The sequence below is a fragment of the Uloborus diversus genome, chromosome 5, assembly GCF_026930045.1.
Source record: "Uloborus diversus isolate 005 chromosome 5, Udiv.v.3.1, whole genome shotgun sequence".
Lineage (NCBI taxonomy): Eukaryota > Metazoa > Arthropoda > Arachnida > Araneae > Uloboridae > Uloborus > Uloborus diversus.
In genome coordinates this window covers 91,017,609-91,038,004 of record NC_072735.1, presented here as the reverse complement: position 1 = coordinate 91,038,004, position 20,396 = coordinate 91,017,609, and the positions used below count along the sequence as shown (strand labels likewise).

The 20,396-nt window shown below is 35.1% G+C and overlaps 1 protein-coding gene across 1 annotated transcript in view; it reads left to right on the top strand.

Annotated features, from left to right (window-relative positions):
• Nucleotides 1-1,424: 1,424 nt before the first annotated feature.
• LOC129222328 (Krueppel-like factor 13) overlaps nt 1,425-20,396 on the top strand; it is an 83,077-nt gene continuing 64,105 nt past the window's right edge. Inside the window, exon 1 of the mRNA XM_054856820.1 lies at nt 1,425-1,642. The gene's annotated coding sequence lies outside the window, so the exon portion shown is untranslated. The remainder of the gene's footprint in view (nt 1,643-20,396) is intronic.

The following is a 20,396-nucleotide window of genomic DNA, read 5'->3' as shown; positions in this document are numbered from 1 at the left end:
TATATCAGACTTGACATCTAACTCCCGGGCCTTTCTCGATGAGCTATAGCATGCAAACATACATACGTTTGCTTGTTTAAAGGATGGTTTCGAAAAAGTAAGCAATAGAACGCTAACTCCGGTTGCAAAAAACACAAGTATTCTCTGATTTTCTCAATAATTAATAATATGATCTCCGGTTTCTACTCAATTAGCGAAAGCTACTAAGACGCATCAAGGAAAAACTTCTATTCTGTCTGGCATATACAGAGGCAGATTTGAGGTCTACTCCCTTCGCAAGACATTATTGGGTATTCCTTTGTCAATCACAGAACTATGTAAAACATTCATTATATGCATTTTTGTCGTCCTTCAGAGCTCCTTTGTTCGTAGGAGACACTAATTGCGACATGGTAAATCCATCACTTGGCATTCGTATAATGTTACAAAAATAAAAAGAATAAAAAGAAATAATTTATTTACTTCGTTTATTTTTAAGGTAAAAAATAACCTGTTAAGACATTTTTGTTTTGTAAGCAGCAAGGCTGCGGAGTCTGAGTGAAAATGACGGGCTCTGGGAATTTCAGAGCCTTCGATACTCCGTCTCTTTTACCCCAAAATCAGCTTGACTCCGACTCTGCAAGCGCTGGCAGAGGGGCAGACTTTGTGGGAAATTGCAAGGGTGCCTACCCCCCTAGGACTAAGGACGCAACCCCCTAAGTATTGCGAAGACTCCCCCTCCCAAATCAGGAGCCCCCCTCCAAATAAAAAATGCCTTTCAAAATTCCCCCTTAAAACTTTTAACGGCGCAGTCTGCACCGTGAACACCCCCCCCCCCTTCCCCAGGTGGGCACCCCTGGAAATTGACCGACTCAGATTCTTGGAACTTTAAGTCTTCGACTCCCTTCTCCGGCTCTACAGCCCTGGTTATGAAGGGGGGGAGGGGTCATGGCGCAGAATGCGCCATTGAAATTTTTAAGGGGGAATTAAGGAGTGTTTTTAACTTTTTGGGGGGTTCTCGTTCTTAGGGGAGAGGGAACTTTGTGGCATCTGACGGAAGGGGGAATGTACACTTGTTGTTATACGAGTTTTTTTTTTTTTTTAACCAAATGAATTTTCGTCTCATTTTTAGTTAAGACTCGTTTTTCTTTTTCTAAGTTCATTCACAAGCAATCCCTTCCGCATGATAAACACAACTTTCTTTTTTCTCAACTTCGACGTCTTTGCGCTGATTTTCTACTTCAAAGCGATAACTGATCAAAACTTGTTTTCTTGAAAACTCTTCTCGTCCAAACGAAGCCTGGATGTCCGTAAATCATTTCACCTCTTTCCCTCCAGAGGGGGACTGATATTTTTTGAACGGAGCTAAATCGCCAAACTCGGCACATCCATGGGAAAAGAGAAAGAAAGAAAAAAAAAAAGCAAATCCACGTGCGTCGGGGAGGAAGAGCGAGGAGATGTCGATTCTCACGTGATGTAATTCCATTTAGTAAACAGGCGAAAAAATGAAATCCGTCTTTCAGAACCGACGCGATGAGTGTTCCGTCAATGAGTACGCTCGGAACTGTGACAGTGAATCAAGCTTATCTGAATTCGAACCGGAGTACAGAATTGGACTTTTTATCTTTCCGAAGAACAATGCGCGGCGCCAATACATTAACAGGTAACTTTCTCTTCTGTTGAAGAATTCATTGTTTCCATAATATTTCCAGACCCTTTACTCCTTATGATTATTGCGCGCTTTTCCCGCAATGCCTATATAAGTATGCTTAACTGGAGGTAGTCTAACCTCTTGCAGAATTCCAGGCAACGGGGTTTTTTTTTCAAGTGCGATCATTGTTATAATCAGAGTGCATTCTAAAATCGGAAGGGGGGGGGGGGGGCTGCAGTCGAAAAAGGAGAAGGCAGTGTCCTCTTTTGTTTCAACTAAAGTTTCCTAATTTTTTTAAATTTAAATTTAATAAACTCTATGGTCACACATGCAAGCGTCTCCCCATTCCCCCCCCTCCAATACAGACGTCCCCACTGTGCGGCCATATAGGTCTAATACATCTATTTTTTTTAATAAACAATAAAATAATTCATGCTCCTAAATAGGTGATGAATTGAAGTAAAAATAGTTTCAGTTCAATATCCAATTTTTTTAGAGGAGAAAAACGTTTTGTAAAAGCTGTAAAAAAAAAAAAAATGGACACGTTTTGAGTGAAATATTACTGTGATATTTGTCAAAATATTCTCCATACTCCATGTGTCCCTTGCACTAGTGAAACCAAGATTTCTTCGGGAAATGGCAAGAGTGAATGTTCTCCGAGGCGGGTGTTGGTCCCAACAGTCTCTATAAATGATCCTACATTAACATGTTAGAATGGGATCGTTTCCAAAATTTTTAAAGTGTTTTTTTTTCTCTTCTGAAAGAGCATGCTTAAAAACATAGAATATGACAAATTTTCAAATAATTTGATTGAATTCAATATTAAATAAAAAAAAAATAATAATCGGTGCAATTTCATTATTTACACTTTTGCGTATGACATCACAAATGATGAACTGCCATTCACTGTTGCCATAAACGCAGAGGGCACAATATTTTATTTGATTCTTTACTCACATGGATTGGCAACAATATTTCATTCGCTTCTTGATTATCATAACGTGGAAACGCTATAGACAGCAAGCCACCGCGTCTTGGAATACGCGGCAAAGCTCATCATTTGTGACGTCATAAAGACCTCGCCTTGTTTGAAAAATCAGTCATTTAAAAAAATTAATACAAAAAAAAAAAAAAAACTTTTGGGAAAATGAAAGTATTTTCAGGGTCCATGTTAATTTTTTTTTTTTTTTTGCTCTTTCTATCAACTTCACTAACTAAAAGTAGTACTTTTGACTGAAAGAAACAACCATGGTTCAAAGCCAAAGGTTTTGGGAAGGGTTAACCCCCCCCCCCCGCCCCCGCCGATGATTTCATTTGAACCTTATCCATTGTAACCATAAGCCTTTTTACCTCGTTTTCTTAACGACTGTAGCTTTTTATTCAAATTCGCCTTTAAATTCTTTGCTTCTGATATATAAGTAAAGATTAACTATAAATAGTTTGCATTTCAATTTTAAGAAGCAATTTGTTTATAATTTGCATGATTTGTATCCAAGATTCCAAGAATCTTTAAAATATGAAATAAGTAAAAAATAGTCTCGAAAAATATAGAACTGTGTTTTCTTCCCTTTTCTCCACTGATCTTTTTGACGGTAGTTCGCATTTTGAAACAAATAAAAGGTTTTGCGAATTATGTTTTTTTCTCTTCAAGAAACAGAGACAATGCCAAGTTCATTTGTATAAAGTTCTCAGTTTCATTCTATTTTCATCCTCAAATAAGTTAGTAGCATGCGTACTAATCAAATAGGCCTCACACGGAAAACGGTCATTTTGTTTGTGCACGTGACATGTCATATATTTCATTAAAAATAATACATTAAAATATTAATTTAAAAAAAAAAAATTTTGCTTAACTACAAATTTATGTGTGATTTCTTTCGCAAAAAATTTCGTCATTACCCTGTAAAATTATCACTTTTTAAAGAAATATATGAACCGTCACGTGTGGGACAAAGGGTTGACTTTTTCGTGGAGTGCTCCTTTGGCGATTTTTAAATTATTTTTTATTTCTAAATGTTGTTGAAAAACTATTTCTCAAAGAGGACTTCTGGTGAACTTCAGCGTTCCAGCATTCGAGACTGCAGATCGAAGGTCATGGCGTGCAAGGTTGTTCCTTAAATTAGAAGAGCGCTCGGACAAATATTTTTCTCACGCTTTGTCCCCCTCACACAGAGGCCTGGTGGCAAAAACAATGCGACGCTGCATCGCAAATTCTGGAGGAAGTTCGCAGACTATTTCTTCGTTGGGGGAGAAAATAACCTAAAATTTTAAAAGAAAGAAAAACATAAAAAACTTTAGCTATAATGGGATGAAATCCACAAGTAGCATGTAGGGGAATGTGGGGCAAAGTGAAATGGTTAAGATGACTGAGTTTTTTCAAAATAAACAAATCAAAAAATTGTTTTGAAACTTACAGTACATAAAGAAAGAACATAGTACTTTATAATAAAACGCGTTGAAACAGTATTTTTTATTTTTCGCAGTAAATTTGGGTCTTCCAAAAAGAGTGGAAATTTTTCAGGCTTTTTTTTCGTGGGGCAAACTGAAAAATAAAATTTTTTTCTAATGAAATATTTTTTATTCGATTATAAAACTTATTTCTGACCAAAAGAATCAGTAAAAAAAGGTTGAATGAATAAATGAAAAGATAATGAAACAAAAAACGAATAATTAAATGAATAAATTAATTGATATATGAAGAAAAAATAACTGAGCTAGTAAAAGAATGAATGAATAAGAAAATAAGTGAATGAATAAATAAATAAGTGAATTACTAAATGAAGGAATGCAAATTAATTAATTAATAAATAAAAATATAAGTGATTTATATTGAATGATTGAGTGAGCAAATGAAGCAAACTATTTTACTTTGCCCCATCCACTTTGCCCCGTATGTACTTGACTAATTGTACAATTTATTTTAAATACAAATAAGCTTAATATTAATTAAATTAATACTGCATTGAATATTAAGAGGTCTCAATTAACATTTAAAATGTTAGGAACAAGAACTTTATCATTTTATACAGTCGACCTTCGTTTTTACGCGGTGGTTATGTTCCACGGAATCGCCGCGTAAATCGAAACCGCATAAATTGAGACCTTATACTAGTGTTCCATAGATAACAAAAAACTTCATTCTAGTGATGACTAATTGTATAATAAGTTTAATATGTACTTATATCGACTTTTATGCACAACATGCATAAAGAAAACATAAAGTAATTTCGTGTTCTGTTTATAAAGAGAAGCTGGCTATAATAGTGTTTTGGCAGTCATTCAGAATTTTTCTCTGTAATTCTTTGCAGAGCATTAAGGGACAATTTTCCTATCTTCATTTGCCAACTTTCAAATGTAGATGGCGCGGATTTTCACTCGGTTTATAGGGGGGGGGGAATAAAGGCCCTCTCTAAACAGCTTTACACAGAGGGGAGTAATTAGGCGTTAATAGCTCCGACGCGGGAGCTATTAACGCGAACCCCTCTCCCTTCAGGCAAATGCAAAGCCGAAGACCGGTTTGCTCTTTCAACATTTCTCCGGATATAGTTGAAGAGCAACAAATGGTCAAATTTTAGCTTCCGCGCGATTTGTGATGGATGCATTTGTGGGAATTAGTTTTTCTGAAAGGTATTGACACCAGGGCCCAATTTCCCAATAGACCTAAGTACGCCACAATTTTCAGGGGCCGCAAATTTTGCTTTAACCACATTTTTTTTAAATTCTTTTTTTTTTTTTTTTGTTCTTAAAAGAAAAATATTAGCATTTTTTCATTTTTCAAAGTTACAATTTTTTCTCGTCATTTAATAATGATTACTTTCACACATCTTATGAAAATCAAATGTGTTTCAATCATGGTAATTGATCAGCGTAAAACAGTAAGTGAAGACGAAAAGAGGGTGTCAATTTCAGAAAGTGTCGTTACGTTTATCCAGAAGTCGCAACAAGATTGGAGTTTGACAAGGATTTTAGTGTTATACTTAAGTTTATTCAGTGCTGGTTTCTTGAGTGACTGACGTTTATTTTCTTTTTTACATTATTAATATTTAAATTGTTTTCTGTTAATATTAAGTCTCGAAAATAAATAAAAATGAATGACGAACGAAAAAGACTGATTGCTTTTAAATAAAGGAAACATGCTAAATTAAAAACCGAAGAACAAAAAAGAGTCATCAAAAATTTTTTAAACTTTTTTTTTTCAAATATGCAGTTTTCAAAAGCGGAAACTTTAGACTCTTTGCAATGTATTCCAGTTACAATTTACTAATGAAATACCATTGAACAGTGAGGAATTGTAAGAACACAAGTGAGTTAACGTAATAACAGAGTAAATTATTCAAATCGTTGATTCGTAGATGAAAAAAATAATAGGATAAAGATGCTGCTATAAATAAAGATGGCGACTGATAAAATGGTTAACGCACAAGACATTAAAGTTCAGTGCTCATCAAAGATTCAGCGATATAGATATTAAAGAATTAAGCTAGGTTTGATTCCAAAACACAGTTTTGATCAAAAGAGCACGTAAACGTAACTTTTTTTCAAAAAGTAACAGAATTCATTCGGAATGTAATCGTGTTTTTTTTTTCCTTCTAAATTCAAAATGTCTTTTTGAGCAAACAATGAAACAGCAAAAAAGTTTTTTTCTTCCTTCTGAAAATAAAGATGCTGTCTTATGTGAAACATACTAACATGCGTAGCATTCGAGAAAAATCTCGGTTACTCTTTATCTCCCCATTTTTCATCATTATATTTTCCCTTATAAGTCTAACCCAAGTCTATATCATGTTTCAGTAATTCATCTGCGTGCCATTACAAGGAAATGCTTTAAAACTTCAAAGAATGATAGAAAACATGTTTTATGAAACTATAGGGCCATGGAAAAAAATAAATAAATAGATAACCATGCTGTATTAGTTGATAATTGCAAATGAATATACATATTGCAGTGGCGTATATATGTTTTTATTTTGGAGGGGGCCCAAACAACCAAGAATAGCTCCCCCTCCCACTTTTTTTTTGTAATTTTATTGTTTTGAGGGGTGAGTAACAGTGCCCTTATCTTTTCATTTTTTCGATGCGGGGAAAGGACTTCATACTGTTTGTCCTCTTTATACTGTCATACAGTGCCGCAACCAAAAAATAGTTTTTGGCGGGCATTCTTAAAAAATCTCGCTTCTGGTGGGAGAATAGATCGGTGGTCCTCCCCCAGAATTTTTTTGTAATTGCAGTCCTAAGAACGCAGTTTTAGACGGTCTCTGGCGATGCCACGGGGAGGAAGAATTCGGAGCCCTTCTGCGGAAATTTTTAGAAATTGAAATTTTAAAAATGCCATTATAGGCTATATTTGTTAAAGTTAGTGTAATGAGCGGAATAGGACTTTTTGAAGTTGCCCCGGATTGATTTTTTTTTTTTAAAAAATAGAGCGAAATCCATCACCTCTAAGCCCATTTTTCCAAATTTAGAGAGAGAGAGATATTCAATTATACTAGGTGGAGGGATTTAAATGATCTCGACTTTAAATTTTTCGCAATTGTAAATTTTTCATTTTCAAATTTCTTACGGGAGCAGTCGGACCCTCGTCCGAATTTTTTTCGTAATTGAAATCTTAAAAGCGCGACTGTGAACCATATTTGGTAATGTTTGGGGTTCGGCCATTTTTCAAAATTGAAGCTCCATAAAAGTAATCTTAAACGATTTTCGATGCTTTTAGCAGATAAGGCGTTTGGTAATTGTCCCCTGGAAATTTTTCGATATTGAAGCCCTGAAAACGAGGTTTGAGAAGCTCTTTAGTGGTTTTAGTGGGTGGAGAGGGCTGACGAAGTGCAGCACTTTGAAGACTTAGGAAAAAGAAAAAAAAATGGGGAGGAAGGGGTAAAGAAATAGGAGGTGTTGGACGTAATTACCTGATCAACAGTCAGTCACTTTTGAAAATTTTATTTTAAGGTTCTTTTCAAAAGTAATTCAGATTTTTCCCAACATTAGGTAATTTTTGGAAAGGAATAGTTCAAGAATCCTCCCCTGAAAGGTAAAACGCAATTTCAGGTCATCTTTGGAGACGTCTTGAGGTAAGGAGTGGCACAATTTTAGACTATTTTCGGTAGTAACTAGTAACCTTAGTGAATAGGGATTGGTTCGGGGATATTCCTCCAGAAATGAATGAAAAACGCCTAAATAAATGCATTTTTAGAACATTCATTTCCATTATTAGTCCAACCGAACAACTAAAACTTATTTTAAATTTCTAGCTGGGGACGAGAGTTAAGAAGAGAAATATTTAGAAAAACTCTTCTTTTTAGAAAGACAAGGGAGAAAAAAAATGTGTGGGGGGGGGCGGACGAAGAAAGCGAACTTACTTTCCTAAGCTATAAACTGCATCTGTTAAAAACATTTTAATTTAAAGATTTATTTTGAAAGAATTGAGATTTTTCTTTAATATTATTTGCTTTTCTCTTGTAAAAATAACTTCGCTCTCCCAAGACACATTCTTTTCTTGAGTATGGAGTACGGATCCCCTGACCCCTTCTGAACACCATTGCCTGTTGCCATCTAAAGCAGAATTCCCAAACTTTAACGATTCGCGGCAGCCTTTGAAGAATTTTAATTTTCTCAAGGCATCCTAATCTAGTTTTATATACATATTATTGTTACCATGGACACCTCTTCCTGCGGCACCCAGTTCGGAAATCTCTGATCTAACGTATTATAATAGTTATCACTATCATATTTATTTATTCCTTTTTTTTTTTTTTTTTGGTAGCTAAAAGTTTGGAAATTGTTTGTGAGCAACTGAAACCAAAAATAACTACCTTTATTTAAATTTTTTTAAAGATTTTGGAGGGGGCCCGGGCCCCTTCAGCCCCTTCCTTATATACGCCCTTGACATATTATAAATATTATTTATATTGATCTTATGTGAATCGCTTTATAACGTGCCCCAGAGCAGTAGGGGAGACCGGGGTAAGTTGTTACATTCGAATTTGAAATTAACTGCCAGTAGAAACTGACTTTTCTTGCACTAGATGATAGCACTCACCCATCTGTATTCCCTGACTCACTGGAGTGCTTATATTTAGTCGCAGGGAGAGTGCTCAAAGAAAAGAGTGTTTTTGAGCCTGGAAGTAATTTTTCTTTCCGCTGTTATTTTTCTATTTGTGACGAAGCCGTTGCAGGTAACAGATTGATTTCTATACCACGTGAAAGCCTACATTTTCAGGTAAGTGTTAAGATATTTACATTTTTGTACAAAGGTATAATACCAATAATATGTACCAAGATTTAAAGTGGCGTCATATGAAGTTGCTACAGTTTTGTTGGGGTTAGTTGTTACAAGAAACAACTTGCCCCAAGCAAATTTTAATTTAATATTGTTTCTTTTTAAAGATGATACGGCCGGGGGGACTATAAAAACAAGGCGGACAGGTGCAAACACCTAAAGAAAAATACCTGGAGCTGGATAAAGAAGTAACAGCAGGTAGTTCATTACGAAAGGCAGCCGATCAACACGAAATAAATTTCACGACAATACAGATATTATGCAGTACGGTGAAAAATGGTGGTAAGGGGCCATTCATTAATTATGTTGAAATTAACGTAGTAAAAAAAAGTAAGGTACGATTAAGAAAGGTTGATTTGGCAATATCTATTTGGAAAATATTACGTAAGAATGGGTTTGACCCCCCCCCCCCAAAGTAAGGGTATGTAGAGATTTTTCCAACCCCCCTTCCTCTCGGGACCCTGACATAATTAATGAATTGCCCCTAAGTGGTATTTCTGATCTGTTTCACTATATGATTTAACTCGTGTAAAACACTGTTGTTGGATAACGATAATAATAGTAATAATGATAATTCTGATGTCTTTTCATTCTATGATTTAATTTATTGTTAATATGTACGGTTGAATAAATAATAATAACAACAATGATAATAATAATAAATAATGTATTATTCGAACGTAGGTCTTTCTCCAACGCAGCAAACAGTGCAGAAGTGTAGACGGTCCGCAGTGCCACTTTAATAGATACACCAGTAAAAAATGTTTTGCAAGCGAAAGCTGGGAAACAAAAATTTGTGAAAAGGAAATTGTCTCTAACAAAGACGAAACCAACAGACACAAAGACAAAAAAAGTGCGTCTAAACAGTGCGTTCTTCGGATGAAGATGAAGACTGGTTCTGCATAGAGTGCGCTAAACCGCACTCAGAATCCAAAAAACCAACTACTAAATGGCTTCAATGTCGTAATTGTGACGAATGGGCGCATGACCGATGTGCTAAGCTTGATAAATTATATGCTTGTAAAAACTGTGATTCGAGCGCGCGTGGTCAATGATTATGATGATGATAGTCTATCAGAATAAGTGATTAATGAAGTAAATCTGTAACGAAAAAAGTTTTTGCGTGGTTAAGAATTTTTAAAAGTGTAACAGAATAAACCACAAAATGTGTAAACTTCATTTTATCACATATATATATATCTCATGTAACAACTAACCAACAACAAGCACCGTGGTGGGATAAGTTCTTACAATGTATATATCCAAAAGATTTGAAATATTTTGGAGTAGTGGCTTTTAATCACTTTTTTAAAAATATGTTATAAATGTTAAACAATCTAGATGCATTTTAAAGTTTCACACGTGTAAATACTTGAAATAGTTTAGCGTAAAAAAATATTGAAAAAAATTGTACCAACTAACCCCGGTCTCCCCTACTTGACCCCCCCCCCCATGTACAAAATTAAATAATGTAAACAGAGGAGCATCGAAATAAAATTTTTGGGGAAAGGAAAATTCTAATTTTATCGAATGATAAAACACGAGCTTACACGCATATCATACATACGCACATAACATCTAATAAGCAGGAACGTTAGGTTTCATTAAAAAACAAATTTTAGAATTTATAAAAAAGAAAAAAGAATATGTTGAAATGTAAGCTCTAACTCTTCTGAATCGTCAGCAAAATTTACCGAATAAGGAGTTTTTGGGATATTGCTGCGATCTCCCATCGGGTCGCCCCTGAATGCGAAACGTCATCATTTCTTCATCAACTTGACAGTTTAAATTTCGGGAACGCTGTTTTGCGTGCTTTTGAGCTTTTGCTTTTTTTTTTTTTAGGGAGAGAGGAGGATTATAATTCTAAGCAATTTCTGAGGCCCGTACAAGGAGGGGGGGGGGGGCTAAAAACCACTATTTTGCCGTGCCTATACTTACCCCTCCCTAATGGGAACCTGACTACGCCCACCCCTATTTTTGTGCAAACGTCACTTTGTGTTTAAGCTCACTCTGCTGAATTCTCTTTCTCCGGATATAGACGTGACGCAATTCTCTTGATTTGTGTTCCCATATTGCAGTAATGAAATAGCCCCCCACCTAAATCAGAAGCTAGATCTGCTCCGTCTTTCTTCCTGTATGTAAGCACTATACAGTACAACCAGAGCCGAAGAGAGGTCATGCCAGCCTAATCGGAAACTACTGATCCGTCCCTTGCGCGGGTCCGGCTCGGAATCGGAGTAGTATAAATTTGCCCAGTTGTAGGGCTGGAGTGGGGCCCGGTGACCAAACTGTTTTGGGGCACGCCTTAGCTCTCGGCGGCCCTGAGTACAACCGTGAATCTCTTGGAAAGGTAAAAAAAAAAACGAGATTATCAAGGCTTTAAAAAAATTACACTAGTAACTTTCACAATTGCACACCTATACGACAAATACATATATATAATGTAGGGAAATGTGGGGCAAAGAGAGAGTCACTGACCCCTTTCCATTATGTTACAAAAAAAGACTTACAATCACGCTTTAAACCTTCAAATTCGAAAAATTTAAGACGAAGAGACCTGAACTAATTCATTATTCCAAACATGTGAGCTGTGATGCATATTGACTGCATAAACTGCAGAGTTCCTCGTGTACAATCGATTTGAGGCGCTCCTCAGCAAAATGTAGCAATTTATTTCGAGTATGAATGTTTATTTATAATCACCGCAACTTTATTCATTATCATTAGTCGTCAAATTGCATGTAAAAAAATGTCAATATTAAGTTAATTATGTTTCTGATTTTATATTTACTTTATAACGGATGCACCGTTTCTTTATTGAAGAAAATGAATTTCGAGAATTATTTAACTATCAATTCCAGTTGAGTGAAACATTTTCGCTTTGTGATGATATGTATATATTCATCTTGTGAGCTGTGATGCATATTGACTGCATAAACTGCAGAGTTCCTCGTATACAATCCCTCTGAGGCGCTCCTCAGCAAAATGTAGCAATTTATTTCGAGTATGAATGTTTATTTATAATCACCGCAACTTTATGCATTATCATTAGTCGTCGAATTGCTTGTAAAAAAATGTCAATATTAAGTTAATTATGTTTCTGATTTTATATTTACTTTATAACGGATGCACCGTTTCTTTATTGAAGAAAATGAATTTCGAGAATTATTTAACTATCAATTCCAGTTGAGTGAAACATTTTCGCTTTGTAATGATATGTATATATTCATCTTGTGAGCTGTGATGCATATTGACTGCATAAACTGCAGAGTTCCTCGTGTACAATCCTTCTGAGGCGCTCCTCAGCAAAATGTAGCAATTTATTTCGAGTATGAATGTTTATTTGTAATCACCGCAACTTTATTCGTTATCATTAGTCATCAAATTGCATGTAAAAAATGTCAATATCAAGTTAATTATGTTTCTGATTTTATATTTACTTTATAACGGATGCACCGTTTCTTTATTGAAGAAAATGAATTTCGAGAATTATTTAACTATCAATTCCAGTTGAGTGAAACATTTTCGCTTTGTAATGATATGTATATATTCATCTTGTGAGCTGTGATGCATATTGACTGCATAAACTGCAGAGTTCCTCGTGTACAATCCTTCTGAGGCGCTCCTCAGCAAAATGTAGCAATTTATTTCGAGTATGAATGTTTATTTGTAATCACCGCAACTTTATTCGTTATCATTAGTCATCAAATTGCATGTAAAAAATGTCAATATCAAGTTAATTATGTTTCTGATTTTATATTTACTTTATTACGGATGCACCGTTTCTTTATTGAAGAAAATGAATTTCGAGAATTATTTAACTATCAATTCCAGTTGAGTGAAACATTTTCGCTTTGTAATGATATGTATATATTCATCTTGTGAGCTGTGATGCATATTGACTGCATAAACTGCAGAGTTCCTCGTGTACAATCCTTCTGAGGCGCTCCTCAGCAAAATGTAGCAATTTATTTCGAGTATGAATGTTTATTTATAATCACCGCAACTTTATTCATTATCATTAGTCATCAAATTGCATGTAAAAAAATGTCAATATTAAGTTAATTATGTTTCTGATTTTATATTTACTTTATATCGGATGTACCGTTTCTTTATTGAAAAAAAAATGAATTTCGAGAATTATTTAACTATCAATTCGAGTTGAATGAAACATTTTCGCTTTGTATGATATTTATATATTCATCTTGTGAGCTGTGATGCATATTGACTGCATAAACTGCAGAGTTCCTCGTGTACAATCGATTTTAGGCGCACATCAACAAAATGTAGCCTATTATTTCGTGTATGAATATTTATTTATAGTCACCGCCACATTTTTCATTGTATCATTAGTCATCAAATTGCATATAAAAAAATTTCAATAATAAGTGAAATATGTTTTTGATTTTATATTTACTTTATATCCAATAAACCGTTTCTAAGAGAATGAATTTCGAGAATTGTTTAATTATCAATTCCAGTTGAGTGAAACATTTTCCGCTTTGTATGATAAGTATATATTCATCTTGCGAGCTGTGATGCATATTGACTGCATAAACTGCAGAGTTCCTCGAATACCATCCATTTGAGGAATTATCAATTCCAGTTGAGTGAAACCTTCCTGGAACAAAGTAATCTATATTTGATTGATTTAATTTGAAAGTAATAACTTCAGATAAAAATACCTCGATCGCAGAAATAAATTACTTCCTCCAAGCCCTTCCGTACCATTGCAGATGACTATTTAGTCTCTTGTAAGTTTTGACTACCATATGAAAAGCCCCCCCCCCCCCACTAAAATTTACTGTTATGTGCTGTGTAGGTAATTATTACGGAAATACTGAGCAAAAAGGAGTCATAAATGTTAAATATTTAGATGAAATTAAGTTAATGATCAATTTGCATGAGGGGAAATCAAAAAGAAAATGAAAAGGAAGACAAGAATAAATTTAACAGTATCAAATTCTTTTCCAAACCATTATTGAAATGAGATTCCTCATTTTCTTGAAAAATAGTCACAACCCTAAAACTTTCAAAACAGGAAAGCTTCTTGGATTTGGTCTGCACATTTTTTCACCTTTCGTTTTTCTCTTTTATGGCCCATATACGATGTTTGTGTTTGTGTAAATCATATACTATTTCTTATTGAGATATTAAGTCAAGAATATTTAGGAAAACTATGATGAAAAGTTGAAATTTCAGAAATTATTCTGAGTGTCGATCGAACAACAGATATTTGATGGAGCCTGCTTTTTCCAGAGAAGAAATCCTCTTTATTAAGTGACTAAACCGAAGCAGTCGTTAATAAACCGGTAACTTCAAACCAAACTATACAATTACAGCAAACGTGACAGATTTAGGTAAATTAAACATTTTTGCTCACACATAGTCGAATACACTATAATTTTTCATTTATCTCATAAATAAAAATAAAAAAACATATATAAATGTTTTTCGTTTCAAAATAGCCAAAAAATCGCTTTTATTATTATTATTATTATTTTCATTTTATTAGAGAATGGCATTCACAACAACAAAATACAGACCGACAAAATCAAAAATTGCGAAATGCCTCAGTGAAAAGCTGAAATTAGCAAAAGGAACGCATTCAACCCCTTCTCGATGGGGTGTCGATTCCTTGGGCCCTCGGGAAACATCGTTATCAGACTATGAAGAAAGGAGGAACTCGCAAGTGGCTCGCATTGGGAAAAAGGGGAGAAAGCTGAAGTGATTTATGGTAGAGTTAATTAGGAAAAATGCCAGACACTGGTATTTTTCAGATTTCTTACTTCAGCGACATCTGCATGAGGAAGTTGGAACTAAATGTCCGTAGATTGAACAAGTTTTTAAAACATCCACACTTTAAAATATAAAAATTGATTAAAATGAACTTTAAAAATTATTATTAAGACCCTCAAAGTCTTATGAATCATCGATGAATGTTTTTTTTCCCAATAGTATTACAGGATTTGTAGTAGGAAGCTAAGTTGCTCAGTTTTTAGTGCGTGTATGGTTGCTATTCTGAAACCGTCGCCAAGCGAGATTTTCATTTAAAATTAATTTAAATTATAAAAACGCAAAATTTTTCTACAATATTATCTCAATCCATTCTAGACTGAAAATCACGTCGTATGCAACAAAGATCAGGAGGCTATTTGCTGTTGATTTTGATTACGGGAGTAGATTGATTTTCCCTTGGCGCCAATCTCTTGGGACAACAGCCTTAACGCATCTATGGTCACTTCCATGATAGAATCTTCCTTCACTAACAAATGAGAAAGATCATTTCTATTGTCTTTTAATGACTCAAAATTTGTGAACGTTTTTGGTCGTGCGTCACCGACTTCGGTATCCTCGTTGGTTTGGGCCTCCTTTGTCACTCCTAAAAGCTCTTCTTTCGTTGAGTTCTGAACTGTGTGAGTTTAATAACTTAAAAACGCATAAAATGTCTCCAGTGGCCCAAGCTCGATTATTAGCACGCCAAAATGCAGTTGATCACGCGTAATCTGCAATCTTCAGGAATTTGGATTTTGAAAGAGGGGAAAATTTTATCTGTTCGCATTCCCGCATCCGCGTAAAACCGAAACTCATCCGCTTAAAATAAAATAAAGGTGTCAAATCTTAAACCGCGTAAAATAAATCCGCGTAAAACGAAGGTCTACTGTAGTAACAAATATAATTTTTGACTTACAACAAAATATTACAATAAGAGTATCATTTTTCAAAAATCGTCTGTGTTACCAAATGTTTTAATCTTCGGCGATATTTTCTTCCTGACTGGAATAGACTACATACGGTACTATATAGTTAAAATAATACCAGATAGGTGGAGCTAAAAGCAGAGTAAATATCTTACCATTTCACTTGCCCCGCTAATTCACTTTGCCCCATGTTCCCCTACTGGCATTAGCATCTTCGTTTTAAGCATTCCTTGGTAGCTCTTTAGACTTCGGTACAGTAAACTCCCGATTAACCGCGGAATTGGGTAGCACCATTGTCGCGGATAATAAAATTGCGGATAAACCGCAAAAAGGCTAAAATGAGGGAAAAATAAGGTAAAAATTGTCCTTCCGCAAAAACTTAACAGTATTGATACATAACACTTTCTATGAATGAGTGAAAATACATACAGTACAGTAAAAATGTTTTACACTTTCGCACAACAGAACTTAACATCAATAAAAATTAATTTGAATTTTGACATCTTGAATTCAAATTATGTTTTTCGCAATCACGAGTGTGTGTATGAAGGCGTGTGCGTTTGTGTGTGGGGGGTATGTGTATGTGTGTAGGCATGTGTGTGTCTGTGTGCATGTGTAAATGCGTGGGTAGTTGTGTGTATGAATGTGTGTGTAGGGGAGGGTGTATGTGTATGTGTGTAGGCCTATGTGTTTGTGTCTGTGTGCAAGCATGAATGTGTGGGTAGTTGTGTGTATGTATGTGTAGGTGTCTGTATATATGCGTGTGTGTATGTGTTTTGAGTATGTGTGTGTAGGTGTATGTGTGTGTAAGTGTTTGTATGTGTGTGCATGTGTGTGTGTAGTTGTGTATGTATGCGCGAGTGTTTAGCATGTGGATGCAACTTGGAGACGGTTTTCGCTTAAGCCTTGGTTTCCTAGAAGCGAATCGCCGATCTTCGACGTCGCTCATCGACGTAACGCTGAAATCAAAGTCAAGTGGATTCCGACGTGACCACTCAGAACGCCGAATTGGCTCGGGCGCGCATGTGCAGAAGAATCAAGTTTTCGCCTCGGCGAGGAACGACGCCGACGCTAAGCGTGTTCGCTTCTAGGAAACCAATGCTTTAGTAGCAGCATCGTGAGGAGCCGATCGACGGTGATGCTGCAGAGGGTGCTGGCGGGAAAATAAAATGATAGCACATCAAAACAGTCAAATGAAAGCAATAAGCAATCGTGATTTGCTCAAAAAAAAGAAATAATGTACTTTGAAGAAAGCCCAAAATTATAATAAATAAATAAAACAAAAACAACTAAGTTTAAATTTACAATTTTTCTACAAAAAAAAAAAAAAAAAAAACCAGCTATTAGTATTTGCTTTTTTTCTGCGAAAATGCATATTGCTGATTGTCGATTGACTCGTGTTTAATCCGCCCCGTGGATAATCCGCTCGCGGATAATCGGGAGTTCACTGTATTAAAAAATCTATTGTCGCTTTATCTTTCAGAATTTCTTTTTTTTTAAAAAATTCTACGTCGCAGAATTCTGAAAAAAAAAAAAAAAAAAAAAAATCTGCAAATATACACACAGCATGGCCATTATTTTCTCAATTTACAGCAATTCAAAATTTTGCTATCTGTAGACTATATACAATTTATGATCTACATAATGTTGCGCTTTTTCTATGCAAAGGTATAACGATGCTATTACTACTAACAAACACTTATTGAAAACTTAATTTTTGTTTATGCTGTAAAAAATATCCAAACAATGTAAAAATAACATTTAGTAACACAAGATTTTTAAAATTTGTGATTTAGAGATCGAAATCAGTGTTAAGTTTAAAATAAATATATCGAACTGGAAATATTGGCTTTTGCTATTTAAGGAAAAAATCTGCTGTACGTGAAGGACAGAGAGAAATGATCACAAGTCTGTATATCACGCTGCTGCGTCTAAGATTGCCAGCCCCAAATGATGAAAACTCGTGACGATAATTGGAATGCCGCCTTAACTTTCTTCGAGCTCTCTAAGACGATCGCTGAAATTTACAGACGATAGTAATTTTATTAAAGACTGTTATTATAGGCGGTTCGAGCACGGAGGGGGGGGGAGGGAGAGCAACTACCCCCTCACTTCCAAAAGTAAAAAAGCCTTGCCCCTTCAGTTTTCAGAGTCAAAAATAATAGATTGAAAAATGAATTTTATAGGGTGGATTGATTTATTTAATGAAAATAAAAACTAAAAATTCCACACAAATAAATAAACCTTTCTCATTTTATTTCATAAGAATTGAATTTTAAAATGGCAGGGGAAAGTCTACGGTTTCTATCCGTCTCGATTTTGATGTCACATTCCACATTTTTGGAAGTCATCAAATCAGTAATATTAGTGCCAGTAATAAAGCTCAATTTTACGAAAAAAAAAAAAAAATCAGCATCAAGGGGATACGCTTCCTATCCCCTACACTTATTTTGACCCCCAACTGTTTTTGTGCACCAGCCGCCTATGGCTGTTATAAACAAACGCGTTTTCATTTAAGTATATCGCGATAAGCATAAGCCTAACCATGGTAGTTTTCGTACAATTAATGTTTAAATTCAATAAAAGACATAGTCATGTTTATATACAAGTATAAATATTGTATTATACAGCAGTGGCGCAGCCACGGGAGGGGGTTTTGGGGTTAAAACCCCTCCCAGAACACAAGCACATGCATTTCCTCCATTAAGATCAAGGGAAAAAGCAGAGTGTTTGAGCTTTTCCTAGCGGCATAGGTTTCAACAAAATATTTTACTGTTTTTAATAATCGAGAAGCAGTCAGAAATAATTTTTCAATTCTTAAATATAAAAGTTGTATATTATGATGAGCACCCCACGTCCCCACTGGTATAAGATAGCTAAAATGGTGTCAATAAAGCTCTACATGGTATCATGGTACCTCAGAACTTCCATCTCTGCACAAATAAATGCTTTTTAGGGGACATCCACAGAGAGGAAGCCTACCGCACCCGATTTTCTGAGGCTCTTAACCAATTCTCATCGCAAGATCGAAACCGTTATTAGCTAGCATTTGACATTCAAAAATACATGAATGTATTTGAGGAGGAACTTTTAAATGATCTCGCGAAAAAACACACAAAAAATGAATATAAGATTAAAGTAAAACTAATAATTAATATTCTGTGCTTTTTCCCACTTTCTTCGTTTCATAGTGACATCAATACGGATAATTAATTGTTTTTAAGAAGTTACTTAGAATGAATAATTACTAATCTGTAAAAATTCTTTGATATTGAATAATTACGCATTGTAAATGAATGGGAAAGAAAGCAACAATTTTCTATTTTGAAAATCCCTCCCAGAAAAACTTTCTGGCTGCGCCACTGTTATACAGCAACTATGCGTATGTTGTAACTGCCGTTACAGTGAACAGATACATCGAAGAATAGAAGCAACGAAGAAGAAGAACGTATTTAAACTTGCTAGAAAAGCATTTGGAAGAAATAGCAATATATACTTGAAAATGGCCTCTCAATTTGTTTGAAAAGAAAAGTTTTTAATGAGTGGATTTTTGCGTATTTATGCTTCTGAAACATGGATATAATGAGCAAAAACTGTAGAAAAGCTTCAAACAACTTAGAAAAGCACAGAGAAATACATGCCAGGGTTTACCCGAAGGAGCAGAAAGAAGCAAAACACATGGATAGGGAGTAAAACAAAGTTACTGTTGTCATTTGTAGTGCAAGGAAGGTGAAGTGGAACTAGTCTAGGCACTTTGCCTGAAAAAAAACGATCTTATATATTAAAATCTGATCGTATCTATCTATATGACTATGTATGTCATTCGAACTCCTCGAGAAACTGTCGCAGGCGTTTCATTCTTTCCGAGCCGAAGCAGAAGCTAGCATCCTGCCAATAATGCTCGTTTCCAGCCAGTGGCGGATCCAGACGATCCTGTTGGGAGGGGCGATTGAGTAATACATTATGGGGGGGGGGGGGGGTGACAAATGAAAATAAAATTTAAAAAAATGTTTGAGAACTGAAGTATGCTTTTCTTTTCCGCTAATGTGCATCGTTCAAAAAGTTTGAATGAAATTTGTGTTTCGAGTACCACACACACACAAGAATAAGACATTGAAGAAAAAAAAAGTTCTACTAATACTCTGGATCGATTATCAAAATGAAACCCTTCAACTTTCAATTAGTTTGAAGACTCGTGAAGTATTTTCAGTAGCTATTAAAAGGTCCTCAATTGTACTTTTTTCCTTATAAAAAAAAGGTTGCAGTATCATGATGGCATCTATTTTTACCAATTTTCGTACCGATCATAATGAAATACCAAAATTGCGTTTGTAAATAAAACTTGGAAGATAGATTATGGATTTGTTTGTTTGATTGAGTTGTTTAATATTCAAGCATAAGTAGGAGTGTTTGCAGGCTCTCCCCCGAAAAGTTTTGATAGAAACGCATTTTTAGGCTATTTGGTGGTTAATAAGAGGAAGAAAAATTTAGAACTTTTTTGAAATTTAAGGGTATAATTTCTTAAACACAATTGTTTGCTATCTTTGTTTTCTTGAAGGGAAAGGATGAGATTCAGGAATTCTCCCCAGTCGTTTAATGATATTAGAGCTTCAAAAACGCAATTTTAGATACCTTTAGTGATGCTAAAAACCAGGGCGTTCGGGGGTTCCGAAAATTTTTCCCCCCGGAAAAAAATTTCGGAATTGAATGTCTAAAAACGCAGTTATAGACCATCTTTGATGACGTAGCAGAAGATATGGGGTTCAGAACTTTTCTCTGCCGAAACTTATCG